The 26,666-nt window shown below is 39.4% G+C and overlaps 1 long non-coding RNA gene and 6 other non-coding genes across 7 annotated transcripts; 2 read left to right on the top strand and 5 right to left on the bottom strand.

Annotated features, from left to right (window-relative positions):
* Positions 6,131-6,202, bottom strand: TRNAM-CAU. Its single transcript has one exon. It is a non-coding gene; the product is annotated as a tRNA-Met (tRNA).
* TRNAV-AAC lies at positions 7,083-7,155 on the bottom strand. Its single transcript has one exon. It is a non-coding gene; the product is annotated as a tRNA-Val (tRNA).
* On the bottom strand, positions 9,743-9,816 carry TRNAT-AGU. Its single transcript has one exon. It is a non-coding gene; the product is annotated as a tRNA-Thr (tRNA).
* On the top strand, positions 12,009-12,080 carry TRNAA-AGC. The gene has a single exon. It is a non-coding gene; the product is annotated as a tRNA-Ala (tRNA).
* Positions 12,641-12,723, top strand: TRNAL-UAA. The gene has a single exon. It is a non-coding gene; the product is annotated as a tRNA-Leu (tRNA).
* LOC102173795 lies at positions 18,066-21,434 on the bottom strand. The gene is made up of 3 exons (XR_311008.3): positions 21,128-21,434; positions 19,443-19,548; positions 18,066-19,066 (listed from the first exon to the last, which is right to left on the bottom strand). It is a non-coding gene; the product is annotated as an uncharacterized LOC102173795 (long non-coding RNA).
* TRNAI-AAU lies at positions 25,734-25,807 on the bottom strand. Its single transcript has one exon. It is a non-coding gene; the product is annotated as a tRNA-Ile (tRNA).

Genomic DNA, 26,666 nt, shown 5'->3' with positions numbered 1-26,666 from the left:
TTCAGAGTAATACAATAATCAGTAACAGCGTTTAAGCATAGAAAAATGCAATATGAGGGATAAAATTTCATGGTAGTTATAAAATAGAAATACCTTTGAAAGAGAAAAAGAATTCATGGACACTGTTTGACTTGTATATTTTTAAAGGATGCTAGCTTATATCACAGAGAAGGCAATAGCAACCCGCTCCAGTACTCTTGCCTGGAAAATCCCATGGACGGAGGAGCCTGGTAAGCTGCAGTCCATGGGATCAGGAAGAATCGGACACTTACTGAGCGACCTAACTTTCACTTTTCACTTTCATGGACTGGAAAAGGAAATGGCAACCCACTCCAGTGCTCTTGCCTGCAGAATCCAGGGACGGGGGAGCCTGGTGGGCTGCAGTCCATGGGGTCGCACAGAGTCCGACACAACTGAAGCGACTTAGCAACAGCAGCAGCAGCAGCATATATCAAATTGCTCTTGGGTACCAATGGATAAAATTCAGTGATGGACTGGACTATTTTAATGTTCAAATTTTAACAATTACATTGTGAAAATGTTGGCAATTATATTCTTTAGGACGATTTAAACTTATGAAGAAACAATTTAGAAGACCACTGGAAGGCAATTGAGAGTATCAGAATATTATGACAATTCATAAAGACTCTAAGAAATGAAGATAGCTTAAGGATAATGTCCTCAGTTAAAACAACGAAATGATAAACCAAAGCGGCACCCTCACCATCCTCTAATTCTTAGACCCATTTATTTCTCATTTTCAAGTGGATTTCTTTCTTATGTGAATTTGCCATTTAAGATCACTTTCTTTTTTTGCAGGATTTCACCAAAGCATATTTTTACTAAGCCTTAGTTGTTCAAAACATTTCTTATGCTACAGTTTCCAAGTAAATATTTTTTTCTTCTGAGTTTCTTATTAATTGCAACTACATGCTTTATTATTTTATATTTTGTATTTAAATCACTAATCAATCTAAAATGTGATTTATTACTTGTTGAAGATAAATATTCATCTCTGTTTTCTGCCATAGGTGAAGTAAGTTATGTCATCACAGTTTATTTTAAAATTATCTTTGCCTACCTACTGAATTGAAATAACAATTTTGTTACTTATTAATGTCTATATTATTTATCTATTTTATAAATTTATTTCTCTTTATATATACTTATGACAATGCTAGGATCTTCGGATTAGATTTTATTTTAATACATTTTACTGCCCATAAAGCATTCTTCTCCTAGGGCATTTGACATTTTCAGATGAAGGGAAATAAGAAGATAAAGAAGGGGAGGTTGAAGATTCAAATAATGTATCATTTTGTAATTTCAAGCTTCTGGTAAAAGTTGAGAACACATTGAATAAGCATACATATAAACCAGATATTCTGGAGTACAGAAATCTCAAGAGTTAGGTTTCAGTCCTTTGGATCTCTATTTAGTTATCTCACTTATAGTAAAGGTGCTGGTGCCATTAAACACTGTCTTTTCCTTGGTGAACCCTGCAGGCTTTGAAGAGATCCAGAAAATAAAAATTATAAGTCAAAAAGTTTCAGCATTTGTTTGAGATATCTAAGATGTGATAAAGCATATTTTCTCTCTTTCAGTGAAACTATGAGCCATGCTGTGTAGGGCCACCAAAGATGGACAGGTCACAGTGGAGAGTTCTGACAAAACGTGGTCCACTGGAGAAGGCAATGGCAAACCACTTCAGTACTCTTGCCTTGAGAACCCCATGAATAGTATGAAAAGGCAAAAATACGGGACACTGAAAAATGAACTCCCTAGGTTGGTAGGTGCCCAATATGATACTGGAGATCAGTGGAGAACTAACTACATAAAGAATGAAGAGACGGAGCCAAAGCAAAAACAACACCCAGTTGTGGATGTGACTGGTGATGGGAGTAAAGTCTGATGATGCAAAGAGCAATATTGCATAGGAACCTGGAATGCTAGGTCCATGAATCAAGGCAAATTGGAAGTGGTCAAACAGGAGAAGGCAAGAGTTAACATCGACATTTTAGGAACCAGTGAACTAAAGTGGACTGGAATGGGTGAATTTAACTCAGATGACCATTAAGATTATCTACTCCTGTGGGCAAGAATCCCTTGGAAGAAACGAAGTAGCCATCCTAGTCAATGAAAGAGTCTAAAATGCAGTACTTCGATGCAATCTCAAAAACGACAGAATGATCTCTGTTCATTTCCAAGGCAAACCATTAAATATCACAGTAATACAATTCTATGCCTCGACCAGTAATGCTGAAGAAGCTGAAGTTGAACAGTTCTATGAAGACCTACAAGACCTTCTAGAACTAACACCCAAAAAAAGATGTCCTTTTCATCATAGTGGACTGGAATGCAAAAGTAGGAAATCAAGAGATACCTGGAGTAAGAGGTAAATTTGACCTTGGAGTACAAAATGAAGCAGGTCAAAGGCTAACAGAGTTTTATCAAGAGAATGCACTGGTCATAGCAAACACCATTTTCAAACAACACAAGAGATGACTACACATGGACATAACCAGATGGTTAATACCAAAATCAGATTGATTATCTTTTTTGCAGCCAAAGATTGAGAAGCTCTATACAGTCAGCACAAACAAAATTGGGAGCTGACTGTGTCTCAGATCATGAACTCCTTATTGCCGTATTCATATTTAAATTGAAAAAAGTAGGGATAACCACTAGACCATTCAGATATGACCTAAATCAAATCCCTTATGATTATACAGTGGAAGTGACAAATAAATTCAAGGGATTAGATCTGATAGAGTGCCTGAAGAACTATGGACGGAGGTTCATGACATTGTACAGGAGGCAGTGATCGGAGACCATCCCCAAGAAGAAGAAATGCAAAAATGCAAAATGGTTGTCTGAGGAGGCCTTACAAACAGCTGTGAAAGGAAGAGAAGTGAAAGGCAAAGGAGAAAAGGAAAAATATACCCATTTGAATGCAAAGCTCCAAAGAATACCAAGGAGAGATAAGAAAGCCTTCTTCAGTGATCAATGCAAAGAAATAGAGGAAAACAATAGAATGGGAAAGACTAGAGATCTCTTCAAGAAAATTAGAGATACCAAGAGAACTTTCCATGCAAAGATGAGCACAATAAAGGACAGAAATGGTAAGGACATAACAGAAGCAGAAGATATTGAGAAGAGGTGGCAAGAATACACAGAACTATACAAAAAAGATCTTCACAACCCAGATAAATATGATAGTGTGTTCACTCACCTAGAGGCAGACCTCCTGGAATGTGAAGTCGAGTGGGCCTTAGGAAGCATCATTACAAACACAGCTAATGGAGGTGATGGAATTTCAGTTGAGCTATTTCAAATCCTAAAAGAGGATGCTGTGAAAGTGCTGCACTCAATATGCCAGCAAATCTGCAAAACTCAGCAGTGGCCACAGGACTGGAAAAGGTCAGTCTTCATTCCAATCCCAAAGAAGGGCAACACCAAAGAGTGCTCAAACTATTGCACAATTGCACTCATCTCACACGCTGGTAAAGGAATGCTCAAAATTCTCCAAGCCAGGCTTCAACAGTACATGAATGGTGAATTTCCAGATGTTCAAGATGGATTTAGAAAAGGCAGAGGAACCAGAGATCAAATTGCCAACATCTGTTGGATCATTGAAAGAGCAAGAGAATTCCAGAAAAACATCTACTTCTGCTTTACTGACTGTGCCAAAGCCTTCGACTGTGTGGATCACAACAAACTGTGGAAAATTCAAGAGATGGGAATCCCAGACCACCTGACCTGCACTCTGAGAAATCTATATACAGGTCAAGAAGCAACAATTAGAACTGGACATGGAACAACAGACTGGTTTCAAATAGGGAAAGGAGTATGTCAATGCTGTATATTGTCACCCTACTTATTTAACTTATATGCAGAGTGCATCATGTGAAATGCTGGACTGGATGAAGCACATGCTGGAATCAAGATTGCTGAGAGAAATATCAATAACCTCAGATATGCAGATGACACCACCCTTATGGAAGAAAGCAAAAAAGAACAAAAGGCATCTTGATGAAAGTAAAACAAGAGAGTGAAAAAGTTGACTTTAAACAACATTCAAAAAACTAAGATCATGGATGGCATCCTGTCCCATCACTTCATGGAGACTAGATGGGGAAACAGTGGAAACACTGACAAACTTTATTTTTGGGGCTCCAAAATCACTGTAGATGGTGACTGCAGCCATGAAATTAAAAGACTCCTACTCCTTGGAAGAAAAGCTATGACCAACCTAGACAGCATATTAAAAAGCAGAGACATTACTTTGCCGACAAAGGTCCATCTAGTCAAAGCTTTGGTTTTTCCAGTAGTCATGCATAGATATGAGAGTTGGACTATAAAGAAAGCTGAGCACCAAAGAACTGATGCTTTTGAAGTGTGGTGTTGGAGAAGACTCTTGAGAGTCCCTTGAACAGCAAGGCGATCCAACTAGTCCATCCTAAAGGAAATCAGTCTTGAATATTCCTTGGAAGGACTGATGCTGAAGCTGAAACTCCAATACTTTGGCCACCTGAAGAACTGACTCATTGGAAAAGACCCTGATGCTGGAAAGATTGAAGGCAGGAGGAGAAGGAGACAACAGAGGATGAGATGATTGAATGGCATCACCGACTCAATGGACATGAGTTTGAGTGAACTCCAGGAGCTGGTAATGGACAGGGAGGCCTGAAGTGCTGCAGTTCATGGGGTCGCAAATAGTTGGGCACGACTGAGTGACTGAACTGAAAGCATAGTTTACACAAATAAAGCCAAGGGTTCAATCTCTGAGGAACATCTTTTGATTTCTATGATCCACACTTCAGGGACAGTCTGTGACTCTCCTATTTTTTTTTCACTTCCACTATTTCCTGTTCCTTCCCTATTTCTCCCACCAGCCCTGTTTTGGGTTGGCCAAAATTTTCGTTCTGGTTTTTCCATCACATCTTAATGAAGTTTTTTGACAACCCAATACTTCATGTACCCCAGCACTATTACTACACTTTTAGATTGCCAGTTTCACTAGTCTATCTTTGCTGTTTTCTGTTCAAAAGGGAAAATGCATATGTTTTCCTGACTCCCTTTCCTTCTTGAAAAAAGATAGCATATTATAATCTTTGTCTGTACACCCCCTCACATAAGTAACAATATCTCCTGTAAATCACTCCATATCTTTTTTCCAGTTGCATGGTACTTCTCCTCTGAGTCTATATGTCTCAGTTGATTCAACAAATCTCCTGTGCCTGGACATTTTCAGTTAAAAATGCTTTTAGGGGAAGATGCAAGCAAAATAAATTGAAAATGGTTGGTTTTGCCAAATAAGAACATATTCATCAGAGAAGTAAAGGAATGAAACAGATCCAACACATTTTTCGTTTGATATTTTTCTCTGTGAATTCTCACTGCTTAGAAGAATTTATATTTTCTTGTCATATATAGTTACTCATTTTAAATTATTTAAATTAGACATTTTCTCTCAATTTCTTTTGCAAATATATCAGTAAAACTATTTTTCTTCTAGTTTCTCCATGGAATTCTGATGCACAAAAATTTTTAAATGTAGTCTACTGTTTTCTATCATTTCACATGCAAGGTTTTTGCTTCTTTTTCTCGTAACATTAGCATGAAACCATTTTATGTAAGTATGAACAGGGATAGTGTATGAAAGGTGTCTTCTCAATTATTGTAACATAAATTGCTTCAGAGAAGAGTTCACAGTATGTTTCTATTAACTTGAACGTTATAAATCATGCCTAAGAATGAACAAGAGTGAAAGGAACCTGAACCCCCCAACTCAAGTAAAAAGGCAATATAGGTTTCTAGCAACCAATATCTCAGGCAAAATAACAATGTTTTTTCTTTGAGTGTAAGGAAATGTGCAAGAAAATAAAAAATTATATCCTACCTCAGTGTATAGTCTCTGGAACACAAAAGGTAAATTTGTTGGAAATAAACATGAAATTTGTCAATTCTTCCTCTACTCTAAAGTTAAGACTTGTCTCTTATCTTTCGAACGAGGAAGAAATTGTGCAGTCATTTGTGGAGAAAAGAGGAAAACGCTAAGCCCTAAATGAACTTCAGGAAATCAAATACACTCTCTGAGGCCATGTATTGGAGATGTCACAAAAATAGTTAGCAGAGGATGGTTTCGATCCATCGACCTCTGGGTTATGGGCCCAGCACGCTTCCGCTGCGCCACTCTGCTTCGGGTAGGATACTGCTTCTCCTCTTCCTTACCATATTAAAGATCAGCCACTTTGTCAGAATACATATTTTCTCTCCCTTTCCTTAGCCTGAGATCAATTTCCCCAAGAATTAAATGACCTCAGTACTTCCTTCCATGTTGTGCTTTCCAAATCTGCCAAAAATCCGACATCTTTCCTTCAGGAGCTGCTCTGAGCTCAGTGGAGGAACTTCGAAACAAGACGAGCAAAGTCCCCAAATCCTTTCTTACGGATAACCGAGGAAGGCATGAATTCAGACTCGAGGAGAAAGGATATTAACTAGCTCGCTCTGTTTCCCGTCCTCAAGAAAGTTCCCTGAGGAAACTAGAAGCAGCATTTCCATATATTGACTAACTAAGTGCCATTTTCAGCTTCCCGGGCATCTGGTTTACCCTCTCAGGCCTCTGCCCTTGGCTTCATGAAAAGGGGCTTCGTATCCCTTTGAGGCCATGTCTACAGACAGTTTTCTCTCGTCCTCAGCGAATGCTGGATCTCCCAGACCAAAGGCCTGGATAGAAACCTCTGACGCCTTTCATCCTGTGCTCTGTCTGCCAAATAACTTCCGCAAGTTTCCTCTTGCTCTTTTCACCATCTTCCTTCTGTCCCTTCAGGAGTTTCTGTATCTTCATTAAATACTTGTTTTCCCGGTCCCAGAACAGGTAGGGTATTGGTTAAGGAACAACTTCTCTGTAAACCTCAAGAGAGAATCTGAATGAAAACACTCCCCTGGCGGTTCTCAGTTGTCGGTGCGAATTTGTGGCTTGGTACTTTGCTCTTGTTCGTGCTACGGAAGAAGGGTCCTGTGTTTAAAGATAAACAAAGATACCATGTGGTCAATTGGAAACCTCAAGCAAAAGCTAATGTTTCCGCCCGGTTTCGAACCGGGGACCTTTCGCGTGTTAGGCGAACGTGATAACCACTACACTACGGAAACAAGACTGCAGAGGCTTGGGGTTTTTTTGGCCAGGATAGATGAAAGCATGTCTATAATCTGGGCTGCTGCTGCTAAATCGCTTCAGAAGTGTCCGACTCTGTGCGACCCCATAGACGGCAGCCCACCAGGCTCCCCCGTCCCCTATTTACCAAAATATACAGCGATCTTTAGTCAAGAGAATAGAAACTTTCCAAGTGCTCATCTGCAATTGCCTAGGTCTGTTAGCGTGAAAAACTATAACGCAACAAGAAAAAATAGTCCATAACCTATAAGAATGAACTTCACAGACCTACTGACCAAAGGAAAGGCGCAAAAGAGAATGTATTCTATAACGCCAATTGTTTACATTACATTGTAGGCAAGACGCTTTTGCTTTGTTAGGAGTCAGAATAGTGGTTCCCTGGGAGTAGGCAGAGTGGGTAGTTACTAGAAAGTTCTGGGAATATTGTTGATACGCCCGCTGGTTACCCAGAGGTGGTCAATTTGTGTAGAATCATCAAGAAAACATTTTCATGTTGGGAAGTGGAGTTATTTATTGAAGAAACTGGGGAATGCCTGTTGTGGGGACTGGCTATGCAAGTTGTAAATCCCTAGGGTAGGCACTCAGGTAAGACTGGCAATCAGAAAGGGCAGGCAGGAAACAATAGAAAAATTATCAATGAAACCAAAATTTGGCTCTTTGAAAAGTTCAATAAAATTGACAAATGTTTAGCTAGATTTACAAAGAAAAACATAAAGAAGATATTTAAATTACTGAAATTAGAAATGTAAGTGGGGATATTACTACAGATTTTGCACAAATAAAAATATTACAAGCCAACACTATGAAAAATTGTATGACTGCATATTGGATAACCTAAATGAAATGGACAAATTCCCAGAAACACACAATTTACCAAAACCGAAACATGAAGAAACAGATATTTTGACATACCTATGATTGTTAAGTATATTGAAGCAGTAATCAAAAAAAAATTACAACAAAGAAAAGTCCAACCTAGACATTTTCACTGGTGGATTCTACCAAACATTTAAAGAAGAATTAACACAATTCCTCTCAAACTCTTCCAAAAAATTGAAAAAAGGGAACATAACTCATTCTATGAAGACTGCATTCCCTTAATATCAAAGCCATTAGAAGAAAAGAAAACTGCAGATTAATATCCCTGATGAACATAGATGCAAAAATCCTCAACAAAATGTTAGCAAACTGAATACAACAACATATTATACACCATAACCAAAGAAGATACATTCCTAGAATGTAAGTGAGGTTTAACATATTAACAGAATGAAGAAAAAAAGAACAGGATCATCTCAATAGATGCAGAAAAAGCATTTGACAATATTCTTTCATGATAAAAAAAATCAATAAACTAGGAATGGCAGGAAACTATTTTATCTTCATGATAAAAGTCATTTATCAAAAAGTCACAGCATCTTCAATGGTGAAAAAGTGTAAGCTTTTTCTCTAATACCTGGAACAAGACATAGATGTTCACTTTTACTACATCTACTCAGCATAGTAATATCAGTTCTAGCCAGGATAAGTAGTCAAGAGAAAGATATAATGTCATACATAGAAAGTGCTGAGGATTACACACACACACACACACACACACACACACACACACACACATTAGAGCTAATAAAAGAATTCAGCAAAATTGAAAGATACAAAATTCAACATACAAAAATCAGTTGCATGTTTATTCACTTACAATGAACAATCCAAAACAAGTTATGAAATAGTTCTTTTTACACTTACATAAACAAGAATGAAACGTTTAGGAATGAACTTAAGGTGGAGGAAGCGGTTTACACTGAAAACCAGAAAACTTTAGAAAGAGGAAAAAAAAAGGTATTAAAGAAGGTATCAGTGAATGAAAAGATATCTGTATTCATGAACTGTAAGACTAATATGGTTATAATGTCAATAAAGCCCAAAGTGATCTGCAGTTTCAATAGAATCCCTATCAAAATCCCAATTTTTTTGAGATTAAAAAAAAAATCCATCCTAAAATTAACATTGACTCTTGTGCAACCCCCAAATAGCCAAAAAGATCTTGAAAAAGGAGAATAAATTTGGAGCCCTCTCACTTCTTAATCTCACAGCTTACCAAATCCATGTGGTCCTGACATATACCCAGGAATATAGACCAATGAAATAGAATAGAGACCCCACAAGTAAATTCTTGCGTATATGATCAGTTGGCTTTTGACAAGAGTGCAAGACCATTCAATGGAGAAATTACAGTCTTTTCAACTAATGGTGCTAGGAAAACTGTTTATCTACTGAAAGAATTAAAGGTGAATTTCATTAAAATTTTAACACTTGCTCTGTGAAAGACATTTTAACAAAAATGAAGACAAGACAAAGACAAAGATTTGCAAATGACACATCTGAAAAACGACTGTTACTCAAAATGTTACCTTAATACTCAACCAGAAAACAACCCATTAATTTTCTAACTCCTGCTTCTTTGCTTGTCTTTAAAATATCGTCCCCTGCAGCCTTTGAAGGCTGAAGGTCTGAGGCCATGGAATTTGCTTTTAAGGGTTTTACCTTATGAAGCCAAGAAGAGAAAGGCCTCGCTGGGATTCGAACCCAGGATCTCCTGTTTACTAGACAGGCGCTTTAACCAACTAAGCCACGAAGCCCCAGTGCTGAAAACTGTCACAACGTGTTGTTTTTCATTTCAGCAGTTTGGTCGAGATTTAACTACAAAGTACATTTGGACAGGAATCTCTTCTAGGAATGGAAACTTGATCTGACCAGAGATTCAAAATCAGAATTGAACAGCCAAAGGACTTGAGGGGGGCATTTCTTTTCCACGAATTTATCAAAAAGAAAGATCTGGTTGTGGACCGAGGCAGTTCGAACAGTCCAAGTAAAGACTGAAAAGAAAGTTTAAGTCTCTCAGCCTTTGCGACCTCACTGACTGGAATTCTCCAGGCCCAAATCCTGGAGTGGATAGCCGTTCCTTCTCCAGGGGATCTTTCCAACCCAGATATCGAACCAATGTCTCCCACATTACAGACGGATTCTTTACCAGCTGAGCCACAAGTAAAAATTGGACTGCCCCAGAAACTTGAACAGTTGTCCTTGGACCCCCTTTGCTTATCTGGTACAACTGACACGACCCTTTCAATGTGGGGTTTCTCTTGGTTACCTGAGAGACATTTACACATTAGGTGTTCGATATTAATTCATTCTATTCCAAATTGTGCTTCAGGATTTCATTTCAGCTCTGTCTCCTCCAGATAAACAAATTTCCTATTTGGGAGCTTCTTTCATGGATTCTTAAATTCCCCCATGACAATTTTCAGCACTCCTACATGACTGTTGCCATTTAAGACAGTTGATGTTAGGATTACCTGGGAGTCCTTGGTAAAATTAAGATTATTGGAATCTACCCTGTTTATTAAAGGATCATTGCAAGAGGGGTTCTGGAATCTGCATTTGTAATAAGTCTTCCGGGGGATACTTTTGGGTGCAAAGATTGGAGTCCCCATTGTCAGAAGTGCTGTCTTTTCTGGAAGCACTTGAAGTTCTAGTCTTCCAGTCTGTAGCCAGCAGTACCTGAACTGAGAACTTCCAGATGTACAAGCTGGGTTTCAAACAGGCAGAGGAACAGAGATCAAATTGCCAACATTTATTGGATCATAGCATTCCCCCCAAAAATATTTGCTTCTGCTTCATTGACTATGCAAACGCCTTTGACTGTGTGGATCACAAATAACCAAGGAAAATTCTTAAAGAGATGGGAGTACCAGACCACCTGGAGAGAAAAGTACAAAAACTGGCTTGAAACTCAACATTAAGAAACTATAATCATGGCATCTGGTCCCATCACTTCAGGATAAATATAAGGGAAATAATGGAAGCAGTGACAGATTTTATTTTCTTGGGCTGTAAAATCACTGTGGACAGTGACTGCAGCCACGAAATTAAAGGATGCTTGCTCCTCGGAAGGAAAGTTATGACAAATATAGCCTCTTAAAGAGCAGAGACACAACTTTGCCGACAAAGGTCCGTACAGTCAAAGCTTTGGTTTCTCCAGTAGTCGTGTATGGATGTGAGAATTGTACAATAAAGAAAACTGAGAGCCAAAGAATTAAGGTTTTCAAACTGCGGTGCTGGAGAAGACCCTTGAGAGCCCCTCGGACAGCAAGAAGATCAAACCAGTCAATCCTAATGGAAATCAAGCCTGAATATTCATTGGAAGGACTAATGCTGAAGCTGAAGCTCTTAATACCTTGGCCTCCTGATGCGAAAAGCTGACTCGTTGGAAAAAAAAAAAAAAAAAAAAAAAAAAACCCTGATGCTGCGAAAGACTAAGGGCAGAAGAGTAAGGGAGCAGCAAAAGATGAGTTGGTTATGTAGCATTAGTGGACAAGAATTTGAGCAGACTCCGGAAGGTAGAGAAGGACAAGGAAGCATGGAGGGAGTGGCAAAGAGTCGGACACGACTTAGGGACTGAGCAACAACCACAGCCTATACCTAGCCCAGTGTGTTTCTTTTATGGACATATTGGGCTGTCAGTGAAAGCATTTTGCCATTAAAATCAAAGTCACGAAATTGAACTGCCTCTGGGTCCACTAGTGATTTCCAAATGTAATCCCAAAGTGAGCTCGTTTCAATAAAGTGTCTTTTGGGCCCCAGTCTTTTGTCGTACGGTAGGGGGTTGAATTCAGCAGGCAAACCGCTAATCTCTTAAGGAAACATTGGGACAGTGCCTTCGGTAGAGGTACCTGAGAAGCTTTGTACTTGGCGTTAGTGCGGTAATTTCTGCTACTCTAGGGCCTCCTCCTCCCACTTGTTTATACATTTTCGGACTAAAGCTATTAACGGGGGTGTAGCTCAGTGGTAGAGCGCGTGCTTAGCATGCACGAGGCCCCGGGTTCAATCCCCGGCACCTCCACTTGGGAATTTTCGCTCTCCATCACGAGAACCTACAATGGCTACTAATGAGTAGTAGACCGTTAACGAGCTTACGAGCGTTGTAATTCTTTCGTTGTCCTTTTTTCTTTCACTTGGGCTTCCCTGGTGGGTCAGGTGTAATGAATGCGAATTCTCCAATTCAGGAGACCCCGCTTCGATCCCTGGGACGGAAAGATTCCCTGGCGAAGGAAATAGCAACCCTGTATTCCTGTATTCTTGCCTGGAAATCCCATGGACAGGAAAGCCTGGAGAGATACAGTACATGGGGTAGTAAAAGAGTCGGACACGACCTAGCCACTAACAACAACAACAACAACCTTGAGGAAAGACAAGAATTTATCTGGATTTGAGGTGATCTGAGAGAGCGGACAGGAAATAGCAGTTTCAAAAGCACAGAGAGCTTGCTGTGTTTTCTCAGTCATAATCGTCCTCATATTTTGATGCAATTCCACAAAGCCAGAAATAGTGTTTTCTTAAATGCACAGGACAATACATTGGTTCTAATTTTAAAAAATAATTGCAGAAGCTTGGTACTCGGCAACCGGGATGGCCGAGTGGTTAAGGCGTTGGACTTAAGATCCAATGGGCTAGTGCCCGCGTGGGTTCGAACCCCACTCTCGGTAGATGAAATTTTGTTCTCCTAAATCTTTCCTGGACTGGCCTTCAGAAACAAACTTGATAGATTACACATCTGTTTTACTGTCCTTTTGTGAAAACACTACTTGTCTTCAAACCGAAAGAAATTGCTTCAGTAGGTAGTATTAAGTACGTGAATTATTTCCCTGCACAGTTCTATTAGATTGCCAATTTAGGAAAACCGACCAAATCAACAATCTGCCTAAAGAGATTTAAATACTTCAGCTCTGAGTTCCAAGAGAAATGGAAACTTGCACCCTCCCCCCCCCCCCATTTGCTCTTCAGGCAATAGTAAAAAAAAAAAAAAAAAAAAAAAAGTTCTCTGTAGCCTCCCGGGAAGTGAGGGGAGGGATTCTCACTGTTTCCAAATCGTCCTACTCAGAAAGCTCAACTCTGCCTGGGCTGTCCCTCCCAAGTCACTCTGGAAAGCGTAGTTGATTCCTCACAAGCAGAATACAAGTGTTTTGTTCTATTTTGTTTTTCCAGTTTGAAATGTAAAATATGGGCTCCTAGTGCAGTTTTTATTTACACTTCTCCTGTGGTGGTGTTATTAAACATCTTCTATGTTTAAGAGCCATGTGTACTTCCTTTTCTGTGAACTGTTTTTTAATATCCTGTACTCATTTTTCTTCATGATTGCTGGGTCTTTCTCTTTTGCTTTGTAGAAAGTTCTTTAAATGAGTCAATTAAGTCATGTTTTGATATGTAACAAGCAGTTCATTTGCACTTTGTAGCAATTTTGGACATTGCAGACTTTGGACTATGAGGGTGAGGTTATCAGTCTTTCCTTTTGGTTTTATGTCTAACTTGGATATGCCTTTCCCCTATGCAAGCTCAACAAGAGTAACAAAATAACTCATTTTTTCTAGAATGTCCCTTACTTCTTTTTAAACTTAGATCTCCGATATATTTTATTTTTTTCTGTCTTAATATGTGAGGTATCAGTCCAACTCTATTTCATTTCCAGAGGATTACCAGTGACCTCAGCACCATTATTGAATACCCATATTATCTCCAATGATTGAAATTCCAGCATATTAAATTCTCTTTAAAATCCAGAGGACCAGAAGTCTGGCATCTTCAAGATGATTTGAAAGAGCATGGACTTTAAAACTCAACAATCATATACTCTAATTCTGGCTTTCCCACCAACTCTCTGAGCCTCAAGTTCTTCATGTGTTAAATGGGGATAATAATCCCTACTTCATGGAAGACAGTTGAAGAATGAAAAGATAATATATTAAGGGCTGGCAAATTAAGAAGGGCTCTTTGCCACTCTAAATACCCATATTATCTTTGCCACTCTGCAGGTTAGTTTCCTTCCTCCTTAAAAGAAACTCACACTCTTCCTTTATAGCCGTCTTTAAAAGAAAACCATAAATCAGAAAAAAATTGTCCTGATAGTTGAATTGCTTATGTTTTGAGATCAAACACTTAGATTCTGCATTTCATAGTTCTCTAACCCCAATGGAGTTAGACAGCTCAGCGGGTCATTTTCATGAGCTTCCTCGGGTTTCAAGTTAGAGTCATTAGCATTGTGTTTGCTCCTGGTCATCCTGGGAAGAGGAAGGAAGCTCCTCCTGAGAACTCATCTGAATAAGCTGGTTTGAGAAACACCAAGTTTCCATGGAGAGGCAAGACTCGTCCTTAATGAAAGTGGATATTCTTGTTTCTTTCCCTCGGATGGGGTAGAGAAAGAGTGAGTGAAAAGTTTGTTTTTTCTGAAATGAGATTCCAGGGAACAAAGATTTTACTTATATTGAAACTTTCTGAAAAGAAAACACAGCAATCTCCTAGTGGTTGGTTTGCAAAGTAGTTTAGGTTATAATGCTGATGACACCAATGTCCAAGTTCCATCCCTACAGAAGTTAAATTATATACTTTCCTTCACAAGAGACTCAAATGAGATCTGAAATCACCATGCCATTCCCATCTCTGCCACAGAGAAGGTCTGAACCTATTGTATCTGAGTTGATTAAATTCCTCCAGTCAGAGGGGGCTGCTGGCAATTTCTACTCAAATCCAACCTCTGTTGTTGTTTCTTGAGGTAGGCAGAATTCAGTGGTAACACAGATGCCCTCCCTCTGATGTACAAGTCCTGCACAACCCCTCATACTGTGAATATGATTAGGGTATGCTACATAGCACCATTGACTTTAAAAAAGGAAGATAATCAGGAGTGAGCCTGACCTACTTAGGTGAGCCCTCAAAAGGGACTGGACTCCTTCTGAAGTCAGAGATTGTAAGTGTGAGAGGAATTGAGGGATTCGAAGTGAGAATTTCTGTTGCTGGCTTTGAAGATGGAGGGGGCCAACAGAATGAAGGTAGCCAGCGGGAGCTGAGAACCCCCAGCCAACACCAAGAATGCAGGGATGCTACCATCACCGTGAGAGCTTAGAATGCAGCCCCATGTATGATTTCAGCCTCGTTAAATCCTAGGTAGCAGAGAACTCAGCTACCTAGTGCTCACACTTCTTACTTACAGAAATCTGAGTAGATACTGGGGCATTGTTATAATCTGCTAAACTATGATAACTTGTTATGCGGCAACAGAAAACTAATAGATTTCTATTTGTTTATTTTTTTAAAGTACATAATGTAAAATGTGAAGCTGGAAATGTTATAACAGAAAATTGAATTGTGTCGGGTGCCTCTGGGGGCCACTCTCCACCTGTGTTCTTTCTGTCCCTTTCTTGGGGTCCTGCTACTGACTCTTTGAGTAACCCTCATGTTTCATCTCTATGGATACCTGGAAACTCATATTGGTATTTTAGATTAATATAAGCATATGTTCCCTGTTATATATGTTATGTATTATAGGTATTAATTTCACATCTAACACATAAAGTAAAAATAGCTACCAACTGATTCCTTAAACTACTTGTAGCATGCATTTTGACATGAAGTATGCAGCACTGGTGGTGGAGGGGGGCTAAGTTCCCACCCTCCCAGGCTTCTGGATAGAGGAAGAGACCTGCCAATAGTAATTTCAAGAAGTATCTGTTAGTATCCTTTAGTTTTAAAACTAGAGTATGTATATCCCTGGGAATAAATGGACATAAGGAATCATTTTCCTGACCTTGGACATGTATGTGGATTCATTTAGGACTGACCTGCCTGAAAACTCTGTGTTTTCCCACCTTCTTTTGTCACAACTCTTCTCCCACTAAGAAAAAGGAGATAACTTTCAACCATCCGATAGCATACTCGTCTTATTTCCCCAAGACACAAAGCCTACTCAAAGCATCTGACAAAATGACTCTAAGTAATGCTACCAGTAAGAAAGGGAATGTCTTTAAAGACTAACAAAATTCTTTTGCAGACTCAGATAGTTTCTTGAGGTGAAGGAATTCAAGCTGAGCTATTTCAAATCCTGAAAGAGGATGCTGGGAAAGTGCTCCACTCAATATGCCAGCAAATGTGGAAAACTCAACAATGGCCACAGGACTGGAAAAGGTCAGTTTTCACTCCAGTCCCAAAGAAAGGCAATGCCAAAGAATGTTCAAACTACCACACAATTGCACTCATCTCACACGCTAGCAAAGTAATGTTCAAAATTCTCCAAGCCAGGCATTAATAGTACCTGAATTGAGAACTTTCAGATGTTCAAGCTGGATTTAGAAAACGCCGAGGAATTAGAGATAAAATAGCCAACATCCACTGGATCATAGAAAAAGTAAGAGAATTCCAGAAAAACATCAACTTCTGCTTCATTGATCACACCAAAGTCCTTGGCTGTGTGGATCACAACAAACTGTGGAAAATTCTTAGAGATGGGAGTGCCAGACCACCTGACCTGCCTCCTGAGAAATCTGTATACAGGTCAAGAAGCAACACTTAGAACCAGACATGTAACAACAGACTGGTTCCAAATTGGGAAAGGAGTACGTCAAGGCTGTATACTATCACCCTGCTTATTTAACTTACATGTAGAAAGTACATACATCATGTGAAATGCTGGGCTGGATAAAGCACAAGCTGGAATCAAGATTGCCAGGAGAAATATCAATAACCTCAGACATGCAGATGACAGCACCCTTACAGCAGAAAATGAAGAGGAATTAAAGAGCCTCCTGAAAGTGAAAGAGAAGAGTGAAAAGGTTGGCTTAAAACTCAACATTCAAAAAACAAACATCATGGCATCCGGTCCCACCACTTCAATGCAAATAGATGGGGAGACAATGGAAACAGTGAGAGACTTTCTTTTCTTGGGCTCCAAAATCACTGCAGATGGTGGCTGCAGCCATGAAATTAAAAGACACTTGCTCCTTGGAAGAAAAGCTATGACCAAGCTAGACAGCATATTAAAAAGCAGAGACATTACTTTGCCAACAAAGGTCCATCTAGTCAAAGCAATGGTTTTCCCAATATTCATGTATGGATGTGAGAGTTGGACTATAGAGAAAGCTGAGCACAGAAGAATTGATGCTTTTGAACTGTGGTGTTGCAGAAGACTCTTGAGAGTCCCTTGGACTGCAAAGAGATCCAACCAGTCAATCCTAAAGGAAATCAGCCCTTAATATTCATTGGAAAGACTGATGCTGAAGCTGAAACTCCAACACTTTGGCCACCTGATGCTAAGAACTGACTCATTGGAAAAGACCCTGATGTTAGGAAAGATTGAAGGCAGGAGGAGAAGGGGACAATAGAGGATGAGATGGTTGGATGGCATCACCAACTCAATGGACATGAGTTTGAGCAAGCTCTGGGAGTTGGTGATGGACAAGAAAGCCTGGCCTGCTCCAGTCCATGGGGTTGCAAAGAGTCATGACCGAGAGACTGAACTGAACTGAACTGTGCCTTCAAACATGAAAGAAGGTCCAACCCAGTTGTCAACAATAGACTAACAGAAAACTTTAATGATAATGTGGTTTTAGCATGTGATATAGGGATTAGAAAAATTAGAATTGCATTCATATTTCAAAACTCCTTTAATTCCTAACTACTTAATTAGCTCATATCTCTAATAATTAAATAGACATAAAACTGATGTTGAACCTTGCAACATCAGTCTTGCAACAGGACTACTCATCCACGGATACACAAATTAATTAGAAAATACTAGTCCCATCCATGTCATTAAGAGATGAGTTTGCAATTCAATTTTATTTTATGTTTATAACTTATCAAGATATTAACACACTCACAGTGATTTGCTGTAACAAAAACTGCAATAACAATGCAGGAAACAAATTGTTAACTCAAAGCGATATAGTCATACAGAGAAGTAGTACAACAGAATAGATAATAAAACAACCATGTTACAATACAATGTATTTTTGTGGAGTGGGGGAATGAAAATATAAGTCCAAATACAATAGAGAGGATATAAAATGTCAAATGTTAAAGAAAAAAATTTTTTAATAGATTAACCAAACCAAATCCATTAACCAAATATTCTCTACGGTATTTAGATTCATTTAGAAGAATGATATTTTTAAAATGCCGCAAATTACAATGTACTGGAAATTACATTCTTTACAACTGTCTGAACTTATGATTTGAAATTTTTAGATGCTGATCTAAAAATGTACAAGGGGTACATAATTTTTCAAAGGGGTATGCTTTCAAATTTTGAAGGCTACTACTCTAGAGCAGGAATTCTTAACATGTGATGTCACACAGTGGCTATAAACAAAGACTTAGGAGTTAGTCTTACTAGTTGTGTGACATTGGGCAAGTGACTTAAATTCAGCTCAGTCTACTTACCTGTAAAATGGGGACAGTAAAAATACCCTATCTATAAAGTTGTCAAACTTCAGTAGACACTAGAATCACCTGGAGGGTTTGTTAAAACACAGACTGCAGGCCCTGTTCCCAGGGATTCTGCCTGAGGAGGTCTGGGGTCAGGCCCCCAAACCTGCATTTCTAACAAATTTCCAGGTGACACTAATGCTGCTTGCTCCTTTCATCTATCTCATAAAGTCATTTACTGTGTGGATTAAAAATGTTAGTACATAAAGCAATTATCCTTCAATTAAAAAATAAATCAATTTTAAAATATATATATGTCCTTTAAAAAAAAGTTAGTACCTAAAAATTCTTAGAAGTCCACTGGCCCAAAGCAGGTACTAACACACATTAGCCATATCATCAGTTAGAATTTGATTCACTGCAAAAGAAAATTTTACTGCAGTGGGTTAAACAGAAAGGAGTTAGCACATGTCATTTAACAAGAGGTCCTGAGGTCAATCATCCAGGGCTGGCACCACTGGTCAAGAGTGCCATGAAGTTCCCAGGCTCCTTCTGTCTTCTTTGCTTAATTGTCTTTGCTCAGTGGCTTTCATTACCATAGACTGAGAATAGCTGCTGTTCCTCCAGGAGTCTTGTCTGAATTCCAGATAGGAAGAGAGAAGAGAAAAGGAGCAGAGGGTAGAGTTGATGGAGCATGCCAGCCAAGTCACAGACCCTCCCTTTCATAATTTATTTTTTAGAGAAGTCACTTGCTTTTAAAAAATGTTTCCAGAAGTTCTCCACATGTGAATGGAGCTAATAAAATTAATAAACATTCAGTAAAACAGACTCAACAGTACTAGCCACACTTCAAGTATTCAACAGACACAGGTAGCCAGTGACTACCATGGTGGACAACACAGATGTAGGACATTTCCACCATTATGCAAAGTTCTAGTGGATGACATTAGACTACAAGATGCACCTCTAAGTCTCCTACAAGATCTATGAAGCTCTTTCTCTCCAGACTTACCTCCTGTTGCTATACACTTTAGCAGAGGTCAGCAGGCTATTTCTCAGACCTGCATTTGTTTACAATTCTGCTGCCTGGGATTGTACTCTCTCTCCACCTCGTCCATCTAGAAAACAAGAATCCTTCTTTATACACACATATTCAAAAAGCCAGAAGAACTGAACATGATGGAAGATGTATTTCTGAGCATACCTTCTCTTTTATCTATCACTACTACAAAAAATAACAGATCCAAGAGATTATTCAATCTTTTAAAAAATCACATACAAAAAACTTGATTGAAAAATGGGAAAGGAACTTGAACAAACATTTCTCCAAAAAAGATATACTAATGGCAATAAGCATAGGAAAAGATGCGTGATGACACTAATCATTAGGCATATGCAAATCAAACCCACAACGGTACCACCTCACATCTATATTGGCTACTATCAAAAAACTCAGAAAATATCACGTGTTGGCAAGAAGAAGGAGAAATTGGAATTCTTGCATATTGTTGGTGGAACTGTAAAATGGGGCAATTGCTATGGAAAACAGTATGGAAGTTTCTCAAAAAATTAAAAGTACAATTACGTGATCCAGCCATTCCACTTCTGGGTATACGCTCACAAAGAACTTAAAGCAGGGTGTTGCGGAAATATTTGTCCACTCATATGCAATACCAGCATTATTCACAATTGCCAAAAGGTGAATGCAATCCAAGCGCCCATCAGTGAATAAATGGATATACAAAACGTGGCATAGGCATGCAATGGAAGCATATTCAGCCTTGAAAAGAAATTCTGACACATGCCACAACCTGGCTGAAACTTGCGGGCTAATATATCTTCAACCATATCTTCAACCATCTCTGATTTTTAAACTACAAAATGATCTTGGGTTTTTTTTTTTTAATTGAAGAAAAATATGCTTAAACATAGAAAAAAAATACTGCTGAGTGCCTCAGATTAAGTAGGATAAAATGAGAACTCGCTCTACTCATTCCTTGTATTATCCAAGTGTTGGACTCAGTACCCTTCTGATAAATTTCCTTCTGAGAACCTCTGTACACAAATTAAGTGCCAGTTAGGCCTCACGGCTTCGACTAGACAGTGTTAGAAGAATGGTTTCTGCCCAGAAGAACAAAGAGTCAGATGCACTTCTTGGATCGGACAGTAGCCCAGTGGTTATTTCCACCCGCTGCACACTGGCATTACCTGGGAAATTTAAAAGCCAAGCGGTTCTAAGGTGAGAGCAAGCTGGCTGTGTAGATGCACTGCTATTTTCTGATGACTAACCCCTCCCCTACCCCCTAACCACTACACATCTCATATTTATTTAATGTCCAGAATTATCAAACAGTGCGCCTGACACAGTCGCAACATTTCTGTCTTCCGGGTAACGGTTCTCCACTACGTATTATTATCTAGAGCACGTGATCTCTCCAGCACCAGTAGCTCAAGCGCCTGAATCTCTCCCTGCATGTGTCCGCCCCTCACAACCACACCCACAAACCAAGACTCGCTACCTACTACTGTCCACAAGGCAGGCCGCTTCCGGATGGACTTTGCTGATAGGGAGCGTCCAGGCCTATGCCATCTGCTCTCGCGCCAGATACGTCTCTGCTTAATCTTCGATTAGGTTCAGCTCCTAAACCCGCGGGGGTTGTGTTGGGGTCCGGGGATAAAGCGCCGAAACTTACTTACCTTCATCCTTGCCCGCTGACATCTCCTGATTTTTTTTTGCAAACTGCTGCTTCTGGGCAAGAACATGCGCCACGGGGAACAACTCTAGTCCAGACTTCGGTGTCTGGACATTTACCAAAGTCCTGCCTTTGTCAGATCAGAGGCTGCGAAGCCTGGTCCTTCTCTATCTGCCTGGAAGGTCCAGGCAGTCTTGCTTGGGCACGAAATCCAGGACGTTTGTTCCGGAGATCGCGGAAGCCTGCTGCCAGGAAAACAAGAACGCGAACGCTTACGCCTCTGGGGTAGAATAGAGAGACAGGATGGTTTACTTTCACTGGCCTTATTTCCAGGTCCCCTCTAGGACCCTGGGAGGTTTCTGCATCTCTGTGGTTATTTCTGCAGCTTCCTGTGCCTTTTCTCTGTTCTAGGCCCTGCCTTCTAAATGGGTTGGGAAGGTTTGACAGAGAAATCGTTTGGGAAAACTTCAAAAGTATATATGCAAAAAAAGAATAGTACCATTAATTCGATGTACCTGTCTATCAACTCATGGCAATGTTATTAACCTATAACCCAGCCCTCATTCCTTCAGACACATTGCATGAATCTCAGACCTGTGTCACTGATAAATTTAACACAGCCCAGACTAAGTTGAGTTAGACGCTTGCCTCGGGCACAAAATTTAGACTTCCAAAAAGCTTTGCAATAGAGAGAATAACATTTGAAAGTATTTTTAAAGTAAAAATTAATGCAAAAAACTATAATGAATACAATATCAATATTTTAAATAGAGAATCAGTATTACTGATTCTTTCCTTTTGCCCAGCTCCTACATGACTGACAAAAGGCTGAAACTTAAGTATCTCTAAGAATGAGGTTGCTTTTGAAAAACATAATCACAATATCATTATCACATCTAAAAATAATACCAAAAATAAGATCATCAAGTATCCAACCATTGTTCAAACTTTACCAGTTTTGTATATTTTATAAATATATTATATAACATATATTATAAAATCATATGTGAATAACAAGGAGGGCTGGAGTGAGAATTCTCAGGCATCTTTTATCTAAGGTGCATAAGTTATCAAGACCTTGGACATAGATCACTTGAAGCATTATGTCATCATCAAAGATTTGGCAACAAACTTCCAACAGGCCTGGTCCAGAAAAGTTGTCTTGGGAAATCTGATATCTGGGTATGAAGTTCATGTGAATGAAAGAGTAGAACAGTGGGAAAGAGGTAGAAATGAGAAGGTCTCTCAGATAGTGGTAATGGTAGGTAAGGGTACTAGAATGGAGTACTGAAGAAGAAAGAAAATCAAGGAATGTGGACAGGAATAGAAATATAAAAGGAGAAACAAGGATCATAATCAGTGGAATGGGTAAAGAGGAAAGATTATTATGGCTCTGAAACAGCACAGGAAAGAAAAAAGAGAAATATGATATTTATCAATCAGAAAGATGAGTAAAACGATCACAGTCCATGAAGGAGTAACTGCATTACTTTGGCCTTTATTTTCCGCTGTATAGATTTACCATAACTGCACCATACAATGTTGTTAACTAATCAGGGATCTTAGATGCAGAAGATAGAATCCACACAAATAAGGTAAAATTAACATGGATTTCTTATGCATTCACAGAGTTTCTTGGAGACCAGAATCAAGTATAGATTATGCGACACTGCCAGAAGCACTCAGCCATGAAAATGCTTCCGTAGAAATCTTATTGCTGCCACTTCTGGTTCCACAAAATCCTAGACAGTAGCTGCACATAAACCAAAATATTTGCAACAATCTTGCATGTGTGAAAGGATTTCAAGCTAAAATCAAACCAGAGGATATGAAATGAAATGTCACATATTCACCCTCTGAGGATTGGGAGGTAAGAGCTAAGAGACTTATTTCCCCTAAAATGCCTAATTTACAGAAGACAGAGACTTATCTCCTAATCAATGAGTAGCCCCTAATCTGACTGGACTTGCCCTTCTTTGCATTCTTGATCATAAATACAATCACCTTAAAAACCTCAATAGACCTATCTTGCTATATATCATGAATTTCCTGAATTGTAATTCCTTTGCTATTCTTGAATAAACTCTATTTTTGGTAATTTGAACTTGTCTCAGTTTACCTCTTTATTTATGTTGACATATGTCAGAAGAGCTATTCAGCCTTTATCTCACAACATTCATTTCTCCCAGTCTTATACTGCAAAGTCAAGTGGGCCTTAGGTAGCATCATTATGAGCAAAGCTAGTGCAGGTGATGGAATTCCAGTTGAGCTACTTCAAATCCTGAAAGATGATGCTGTGAAAGTGCTCCACTCAAGATGCCAGCAAATTTGGAAAACTCAGCAGTGGCTACAGGACTGGAAAAGGCCAGTTTTCATTCCAATCCCAAAGAAAGGCAATGCTAAAGAATATGCAAACTGCCTCACAATTGCACTCATTTCACATGCTAGCAAAGTAATGCTCAAAATTCTCCAAGCCAGGCTTCAACAGTATGTGAACCATGAACTTCCAGATGTTCAAGTTGGATTTAGAAGAAGCAGAGGAACCAGAGATCAAATTGCCAACATCCGTTGGGTCATCGAAAAAGCAAGAGAATTCCAGAACAACATCTACTTCGGCTTCATTGACTATGCCAAAGCCTTTGGCTGTGTGCATCACAGCAAACTGTGGGAAATTCTTCAAGAGGTAGGAATACCAGACCACCTTACCTGCCTCCTAAGAAATCTATATGCAGGTCAAGAAGCAACAGAACTGTACATGGAACAACAGACTGGTTCTAAATCGGGAAAGGAATACGTCAATATACAATATTGTCACCCACCCTGCTTATTTAAAGTCTATGCAGAGTACATCGTGTGAAATGCTGGACTGGATGAAGCACAAGCTGGAATCAAGATTACCAGAAGAATTATCAATAACCTTAGATATGCAGATGACACCACCCTTCTGGCAGAAAATGAAAGAGCCTCTTGAGGAAAGTGAAAGAGGCTAGTGAAAAAGTTGACTTAAAACTCAACATTCAGAAAACTAAGATCATGGCATCTGGTCCTGTCACTTCATGGCAAATAAATGGAGAAACAATGGAAACAGTGAGAGACTTTATTTTGGGGGGATCCAAAATCACTGCAGATGGTGACTACAGCCATGAAATTAAAAGACACTTGTTCCTTGGAAGAAAAGCTATGACCAACCGAGACAGCATATTAAAAAGCAGAGACATTACTTTGTCGACAAAGGTCTGTCTAGTTAAAGCTTTGGTTTTTCCAGTAGTCATGTATGGATGTGAGAGTTGGAGTATAAAGAAAGCTGAGCGCCAAAGAATTTATGCTTTTGAAGTGTGGTGTTGGAGAAGACTCTTGAGAGTCCCTTGGACAGCAGGGAGATCCAACCAGTCCATCCTAAAGGAAATCAGTCTCGAATATTCATTGGAAGGACCGATGCTGAAGCTGAAACTCCAATACTTTGGTCACCTGATGTGAAGAACTGACTTCTTGGAAAAGACCCTGATGCTGGGGAAGATTGAAGGCAGGAAGAGAAGGGGACGACAGAGGATGAGATGGCTGGATGGCATCACCGACTCAATGGACATTAGTTTGAGTAAACTCCAGGAGCTGGTGATGGACAGGGAAGCCTGGCGTGCTGCAGTCCATGTGGTCGCAAAGAGTCGAGACACGACTGAACTGAACTGAGTCTTACACAAGCACATCAGCTCAGCAAAAGCTATGTGACACAGGAAGTCCTAGTGACAAGGAAATCTGAGAACTGGAGATTTTACTGCTGCAGGTTTAGTGTACAGGAGGCACATTGCAAGAGGGTTGCAGAGGTGTAGAGTGAGAAATCTTTACTACTGGTCATGGTTGCTACCTGGTATCCATTTCACCCTTTTTCCTTCTTAAGAAACTGATTTTGTTCCAATATCCATCATTGATACGCATAAATTGAAGAACTCAGGAGACTCTACCCCCATTTTAAGTTCCAGGGCAATTTATGAGTAGTCTAAGATGAATATGTAAATCCTATGCCTTTATAGGGAGAAGGCAATGGCACCCCACTCCTACTCTTGCCTGGAAAATCCCATGGATGGAGGCGCTTGGTAGGCTGCAGTCTACGGGGTCGCTAAGAGTCAGACACGACTGAGTGACTTCACTTTCACTTTTCACTTTCATGCAATGGAGAAGGAAATGGCAACCCACTCCAGTGTTCTTGCCTGGAGAATCCCAGGGACAGGGGAGCCTAGACGGTGGGCTTCCATCTATGGGGTCACACAGAGTCAGACACGACTGAAGCGACTTAGCATGCATGCATGTATGCCTTTATAGATGATTGATTTACAAATTTAGGTTTAAATCGATAAGCAAAAGCATTCCCCCGCTAGCTGTTATAGGTTCAGAGGTAGGCAGATCTAAATAGTCATAATCACACTTTAATGATTGAGAGGAGAGGTTATGCTTTTCCTTTGTGTTAAGAGCAAAGAACATTTTGCCCAAGGTGCTTCAGGCTGCAATATTAAAGACAGCTATAAGATTAGGCAGCCTAAGCGTAATGCTGACAAACTGGTTAAACTTGGTTCTATTCTTTCACATTGTTGGTCATTCCAGTTAGACTTAAAAAGTGGCCCGTACGGGGATCGAACCCGCGACCTTGGCGTTATTAGCACCACGCTCTAACCAACTGAGCTAACCGGCCCTCATACAAATTACTACTCTTCCTTAATATTTTGATTGTATTGACCTTCTAGAATTTCTTTATCACAAATGGGAATATCAGTCCTATGTATACTGGTCCACTTCTGTTAAAGGGAAACAAAAGAAAAAAGTCTATCAGGGTCAAGTATGAACCTTGCCTTTCAGAACATGCCTTCTTGGAACCAATGCAAATGCATTTTGTAATGCAAACTCTTTTGTAACAAGTACAAAAACCATTTTTAATGAAAATGGCAAATTGGAACATTTGATAGTAAGGACTTTGATATATTTGCATATTGGAGACCACAGTAATAGATGGTGAGAGAAGGGAAAAGAGTTTTTCTACCTGCAGACTCTTTGGGAATGAAGAGAATAAGTGCTTGAAGAATAAGAATGAATAAGAATAAATACCAGCAGTATTTTTAAAGAACAATTTAATTAAAATAATCCATCCATCCAAACATCCATCCCTGAGAAAAAATTAAAAGCTTCCTTCCGAGAGCAAATAATGGAAATGTAATGCTAGTGATAAATGAAAGGCATATGACCTTAATAATGAGCTAGAAAAAAACTCAATGTGAAAAAGCTCTACATGAACCCAGGGAATAGTAATGAATAAAGCTTTCCATGAACAAATAAGAAACTAGGTCCGAGGTGGAAAAAAATGAGCTGATGCTTAGGACAAGTAGAAAGAAATATACATTGAATTTGGGAATGAATGTGGTGTGAGAATAAAATGGACCTGTTTTTTAAGGTTGCTATGCAATACTTCAGTTCTAGTTTTTCAGAACTTTCTATTTAGATATCACAGGTGTAAATAAAATCTTATTTAGCCATTATTGTGGACCGAAGACTACTTA

This window comes from Capra hircus, chromosome 23, assembly GCF_001704415.2.
Source record: "Capra hircus breed San Clemente chromosome 23, ASM170441v1, whole genome shotgun sequence".
In the NCBI taxonomy this organism is placed as follows: domain Eukaryota; kingdom Metazoa; phylum Chordata; class Mammalia; order Artiodactyla; family Bovidae; genus Capra; species Capra hircus.
The sequence above is the reverse complement of the archived record's forward strand: the minus strand, read 5'-3'. Positions and strand labels throughout refer to the sequence as shown.